Genomic DNA, 7,500 nt, shown 5'->3' on the forward strand with positions numbered 1-7,500 from the left:
TATTTACCTCTTTATTGTGTGTGTTGCTTTTATTAGTTTTTTGGACTGTTATTTTGTTCTTTACCAGCACAATGCATGGTTGAAATGCAGCTTTAATTTAGGTGTTTTCACCAAATAAAAATACAAATATTGCAGTCTTTCATTCACTGACTGCAAAAAGCAACTCGGGACTTTCCAAAGGCAAACTTTTTCTTCAATTTATTTTTTATCACTTTTTACCCACTCTTCTATTAAAGAAAAAAAAAATCTGGAGCTGTACACAGCTTGTAAACTTAAAAAAAAAATGTAAAAACAAAAATCACTTCATATTCTTTACTGCACACGAGTGTTACCATATCTGAGTTATTGTGCAGAAATATGGGGAAACAACTACAAACCCCGTTTCTATATGAGTTGGGAAATTGTGTTAAATGTAAATATAAACGGAATACAATGATTTGCAAATCCCTTTCAACCCATATTCAATTGAATGCACTACAAAGACAAGATATTTGATGTTCAAACTCATAGACTTTATTTTTAATTTTTGGCAAATAATAATTAACTTGGAATTTCATGGCTGCAACACGTGCCAAAGTAGTTGGGAAAGGGCATGTTCACCACTGTGTTACATCACCTTTTCTTTTAACAACACTCAATAAACGATTGGGAACTGAGAAAGCTAATTGTTGAAAGTGGAATTCTTTCTCATTCTTGTTTTAGAGCTTCAGTCGTTCAACAGTCCAGGGTCTCCGCTGTTGTATTTTACGCTTCATAATGCACCACACATTTTCGATGGGAGACAGGTCTGGACTGCAGGCGGGCCAGGAAAGTACCCGCACTCTTTTTTTACGAAGCCACGCTGTTGTAACACGTGCTGAATGTGGCTTGGAATTGTCTTGCTGAAATAAGCAGGGGCGTCCATGAAAAAGACGGCGCTTAGATGGCAGCATATGTTGTTCCAAAACCTGTATGTACCTTTCAGCATTAATGGTGCCTTCACAGATGTGTAAGTTACCCATGCCTTGGGCACTAATACACCCCCATACCATCACAGATGCTGGCTTTTGAACTTTGTGTCGATAACAGTCTGGATGGTTCGCTTCCCCTTTATATATATATATATATATATATATATATATATATATATATATATATATATATATATATATATATATATATATATATATATATGTATGTGTGGGAAAAAAAATCACAAGACTATTTCATCTCTACAGGCCTGTTTCATGAGGGGGGGTACCCTCAATCATCAGGAGATTTTAATGGGAGCATTCGCATACCATGGTTTATATAGGGCACAGAGTGGGTGGGTACAGGCTGGCCTAGGGGCGTGGTGATTGGCTCATGTGTTGCCTAGGAGGTGTTTCCGTCTACGGCGGCATGCTGTTACATTTCGCTGCGCTTGTTGAGGGATGACAGGTCTGGACGGTAAATAATAAACAGTTTCTCTTTCAAGCATAGGTTGCATCTTTTATTACCACTATTGTAAGGTGTGCTGGATGCAAGAATTTGCCATGTTATTGAATATTCAACATTATTGTCTTTGAGGTCCCAAATGTGTTTGCTGAGTTCTGTGGTATTTCGCAGGTTTTTGTTCCTGAAAGAAGCCTTGTGATTGTTCCATCTGGTTTTGAATTCTCCCTCGGTTAATCCTACATATGTGTCGGATGTGTTAATGTCCTTGCGTATTACCTTAGATTGGTAGACAACTGATGTTTGTAAGCACCCCCCGTTGAGAGGGCAATCAGGTTTCTTTCGACAGTTACATCCTTTGTTGTTTTGGAGTCGCTCTGTCTGGGGGTCGACGGCTCATTTGCAATTGTTTTGTTGTGGTTTGAGATGATTTGTCGTATATTGTTCATGCAGCTGTAGCTCAATTTAATGTTGTTCTTGTTGAATACTTTTCTTATTCTTATTCTTATCCAGCACACCTTACAATAGTGGTAATAAAAGATGCAACCTATGCTTGAAAGAGAAACTGTTTATTATTTACCGTCCAGACCTGTCATCCCTCAACAAGCGCAGCGAAATCGTAACAGCATGCCGCCATAGACGGAAACACCTCCTAGGTAACACATGAGCCAATCACCACGCCCCTAGGCCAGCCTGTACCCACCCACTCTGTGCCCTATATAAACCATGGTATGCGAATGCTCCCATTAAAATCTCCTGACGATTGAGGGTACCCCCCCTCATGAAACAGGCCTGTAGAGATGAAATAGTCTTGTGATTTTTTTTCCCACACATACATATATATATATATATATATATATATATATATATAATGACAATTGTAATGTATATATTGGGATGACCACAAGTTGTGTCTGGTGTCTCCATTAGAGGACACTTTAAGGGTTTTTCATTGCACAAATTGATCTGCACCACTCACAAAAAAAGCCTTAAGAGGACAGTATGTGTTTTTTTTCTTCTTCTTCTTTTTGGGACAGCCTATAAAATGTGCAATGGATACCTGAGTCTGTTTATCTTTGCAAGCTTCAGATATTTCAACGTCTCTTCGCCGCCGCTTTTATGAGTCGCCACAACTTGCGGAGTAGACACCAAAAGAAGAAGAAAAAGAACGGGGGAGCGCGGTAGAGTCAGCTAGTCTTTACACTCTTCTTAATTTACGACCTTTTTTTGTAAAAAGAATAATCAAAACATGAAAAGGATGTGGGAATGAAACCAATAGGGGGAGTCTGGCGTCTTTTCGTCCTTCAGCATAATGAAGGTAACTGTAACAGGAGAGAACACAGCTTTTCACAAGATAATATGGAACATTTTTACAGCTTTCATTTATTCCCTAATCCTCCCTTTGCTCTTTTATTTAATACTTTTTATCGCCCCTGCAGCTCCTGGGAACTTTATCCTGATAATAAAAAAATATACATATGTCTGTATATATGTGTGTATATATATATATATATATATATATATATACATACACATATACAATACATGTATATGTTTTATTGGGGGGGGTTAAAGTTCCCAGGAGCTGCAGGGGCAAGAAAAAGTCAAAAGTATGGATGGATGGATGATTTACAGGTTAAAATATGTCTAACATTTTTATGGAAAAATTCAGTCGCTCCTTTCATAAAAAAATCTATTTTATAAAGTGCAAAACACACCAAAGACTTAAATCCATGCATACATAGATTGAGCGTGTGTATAAGTGTATGTATGTTTTTTTGTTTTTTTTTGTGCCCTGACGGGAGCACCACCTTATCGTGGTGGGGCACTTTGCGCGTCTCCATGACCCCTAGAGCTATGTCGGCTGGAGTCTTGTAGTCCTGGCAGGGTTACCCAAGCCGAACAGGTCGAAGGGTAGAGTCCAGACTAAGAGTGATCCCGAAGACCTCAACGGTGGAGCAGGCAGAAGATGGTAGCAGTGAGAAGCACCACAATGGCTGTAAAAGCGGACAAAGGCTCAGGGAGCACACCCTGACAGAAAAGCAAGCTGGTGGCGGCAAGCTTTGAGGCGGTTTCCCAAAAACCTGGATTCCGGCAGCTTCCTGCAGTTGTAAGAAGATGCCGGTCGTCTAGGGTCTCCCTTGCCACTGGAACGATCTTCTTACAATCAAGGTAGTGGCGTTGGGAAAAGCGCACCCCTCATGCCACTCTAAAAACCATCATTGCGCAGGTATCTTCTTTACCTGAGTCTCCGACCTCAAAAGTCTGACGGCGATGGAGCGTCCAGTAACGGGGGCAGGTTTGAATGAGCTGGAAGCTTTTAGCTGGAACTCTACACGTCAGCGGCACAGGACAACGGTCGTTAGCAGCTGGGATTGAGTGGCAGCTGTTTCCGGCAGACTCCTGTGCGTCTGGGCAGCCCCTATTTAGGGACCGCACTGCTCACCCCAATTGGGGAAAGGCCTAGAAAATATGGCCTAAAGATTGCCCACTCAACACAGTACCCGGGCAGGAAACCGCACCTGTCGGGACATTCCATTACGCGGTCGAAATACAAAGATTATACCATTTAGAATTGCAGCATGGAACATAAGGACACTCCTGGATGCCAGTCCGGACAGACCACAGCGCAGAACAGCACTTGTTGCCAGCGGGCTAAAGCGCTACAATGTGGATGTGGCAGCACTCAGTGAGACCCGATTTCTCGAGGAAGGCTCACTCAATGAAGTAGGAGAGGGTTATACATTCTTTTGGAAAGGATACCCCATGGGCGGACCACACCTTCACGGAGTTGGTTTTGCAATCAAGAACAGCCTTCTGCTCAAGCTCACAGAATCACCAGTGGGTGTCAGTGAAAGGCTCATGACTCTTCGCATCCCACTTGCAAAATGCAGACATGTCACCTTGGTAAGTGCCTATGCACCAACTCTGCCATCCAATGATGAAGAGAAGGACTGCTTCTACCAGGCACTCGATGACATCCTCAGTCACATCCCGAGGAGTGACAAAATCATGCTGCTTGGTGATTTTAATGCAAGAGTCGGAAAGAACACGCAAAACTGGAATTGTGTGATCGGCGCCCACGGCATTGGAAAAATCAACCCCAATGGCATGAGACTCTTAGTCTCTGTGCGGAACACGATCTTACCATCACAAACACCATCTTCCAACAAAAGAACAAATATAAGGCATCCTGGATGCATCCCAGATCCAAACACTGGCACATGATCGACTATGCGATCGTGAGGAGGGCTGACCTCAAGGACGTGCTCATTACAAGAGCTATGCGAGGGGAAGACTGCTGGACCGACCACCGCATGATTCTGACAAAGGTCAGAATGCATGTTCGGCCCCTAACACGTCACGGTGCACCAAAGAGGAAAGCACTCAACTGTGCCAGACTCTCCAGCAGCGACACCCGTGACAACTTCCGTTGCTCCCTAGCTGAGAAGCTGGCAGACATTGAGCCGCTGATCACCTCCGAGTCTGGGATGGATGAGAAGTGGGGCTCTCTGTCCACCATCCTCTTTGACACTGCAGCCCAAGTCATTGGTTTCAAATCCAAGAAACACCAGGACTGGTTTGACCAGAATGCTGGAGAGATCTCCACCCTCCTGTACAGAATGCACAAGGCACACAGAGCCACCTTGAACAACCCACAATCCCAATTCCATAAAAAGCAATGGCAAACCCTTCGTTCTGAGGCCCAAACAACTCTCAGAAAACTGCAAGATGAGTGGTGGATCTCAAAGGCCAATGAAATCCGGTCTCACGCTGATAGAAATGATATGCACAGTTTCTATGATGCAGTGAAAACCATATACGGCCCCAGAAACTGCTCCCTGGCACCTGTTAGATCTGCTGATGGAACATCTTTGATCAAGGATCAGGCTATGATAGTGGAGCGGTGGGCTGAGCATTTTAAAACCGTGCTCAACCAGCCCACCCCAGTGGACCCAACTGTCCTTGCAGAGCTCCCTGAACATCCTAGCTTGCCAGATCTCGACCTCCCCCCAACCTTCAAAGAAATCCTGCATGCAGTCAAAACCCTGAAAAACAATAAATCCCCTGGACCTGACAGCATCCCGGCTGAACTTCTCAAGGAAGGAGGCTACCTCTGTACACGGACACTGTATCTCTACATTTCAGAGGTGTGGAGACGAGAGTGTGTCCCGCAACAGTGGAAAGATGCCAACATTGTGACCATCTACAAGAACAAAGGAGACAAATCCATCTGCTCCAATAGTAGGGGTATCTCTCTGTTGGCCATTGCTGGAAAGGTCCTTGCCAAGGTCATGCTCTGCAGACTCATCCCCGCAATATCAGAACGGGTCACCCCAGAGTCGCAGTGTGGTTTTCGGAAGGACAGGGGGACAGTTGACATGATCTTTGTGACACGTCAGCTCCAAGAGAAATGCCGGGAGCAGCAGAAGGACTTGTACATTGCCTTTGTCGACCTTTCAAAGGCATTTGACACAGTGAGCAGGGACCTACTGTGGCAAGTCCTGAAGAGATTTGGGTGTCCACCCAAGTTTTTCATCATCCTTGCACAGTTCCATTCTGGGATGATGGCCCAAGTGGTAGTGGGAAGACACAACTCAGAGCCCTTTGGTGTGAAAACTGGAGTGAGGCAGGGCTGTGTGCTGGCTCCAGTTCTCTTCAACATCTTCCTCGTCTGTGTCACAACACTGCTACGTAGGGGGATGGAGGAGCAGGCTGGAGTTACCATAGACTTCAGGCTTGATGGTAGCCTGTTTAACATCAGGAGGCTACAGGCAACTACCAAGCTGACCTCGGAGACCATCATTGAGCTGCAATACGCCGATGACTGTGCCCTGGTTTCCCATACACCAGAGGCTCTGCAAAACATCCTCTCGGCAGCTGTAACTGCATATACCAGAATGGGACTGACGATCAACACCCAGAAGACAGAGGTACTTTGTCAGTCCAGTGCTGACCTCCCACAAAACCCCACAATAACCCTCACAGCAGCAGGGCAACAGCTGCTCACAGTGCCCACCTTCAAATACCTGGGGAGCATAATGTCTGACACCTGCTCAATGGATGACGAGATCCAGAACCGCCTCAAGCAAGCATCAGCATCTTTTGGTCATCTAAGGAGAAGGGTTTTTCAGAACAGCAACCTCAAACTCCACACCAAAGTGCTGGTCTACAGAGCAGTATGCATCACTGCATTACTGTACGGATGTGAGGCATGGACTATCTACAGCCGCCATCTGAGAAGCCTGGAGACCTTCCATGTAAGATGTCTGCAGAAGATCCTTGGCATCACATGGAAGGACAGAGTGCCGCACACAGAAGTGCTGGAGAGGGCAGGGAGCTGCAGCGTGGAGTCCATCATGACCCAACATCAACTCAGGTGGTTGGGGCATGTCATCCGAATGCCCAGCCATAGACTCCCACGCAGAATCCTCTATGGTCAGTTACACCTAGGCCAACGCAGTGCTGGTGGGCAGAAGAAGCGGTTCAAAGACCAAATGAAGACCACACTGAAGAGATGCCAGATCAACCCCTCTTCACTGGAGGAACTTGCTTCCTGCCGAGACCTCTGGCGCTCCCACTCCTCACAGGGAGTGGATTATATTGAGGAACAGCGCACACAACACCGTGCAGCAAAACGCGTGAAGAGGCATGCTCGCCAAGCCACCCCTGCTCCCCCCAGCACCTCCTTCACATGCCCGGTCTGTAACCGCATCTGTAGACATCAGCAGACTCATAAATAAAAGAAGATGGTCATCATCGAATCGATGGACAACCATAAGCAAGTAATGTGTGTTTTTATATATATATATATATTGGTATGTATGTGTTTGTGTACCGGTATATGTGTATCAGTGACGTGCGGTGAGGTTGATGGCTGGTGAGGCACTGACTTCATTCATCACAGTCAGATTTACAAACATATGAACCCTTAGAGTATCTTATTCACCATTTGATTGGCAGCAGTTAACGGGTTATGTTTAAAAGCTCATACCAGCATTCTTCCCTGCTTGGCACTCAGCATCAAGGCTTGGAATTGGGGTTTAAATCACCAAAAAATATTCCCGGGCGCAGCGCCGCTACTGC

This window comes from Nerophis lumbriciformis, linkage group LG06, assembly GCF_033978685.3.
Source record: "Nerophis lumbriciformis linkage group LG06, RoL_Nlum_v2.1, whole genome shotgun sequence".
In the NCBI taxonomy this organism is placed as follows: Eukaryota; Metazoa; Chordata; class Actinopteri; order Syngnathiformes; family Syngnathidae; genus Nerophis; species Nerophis lumbriciformis.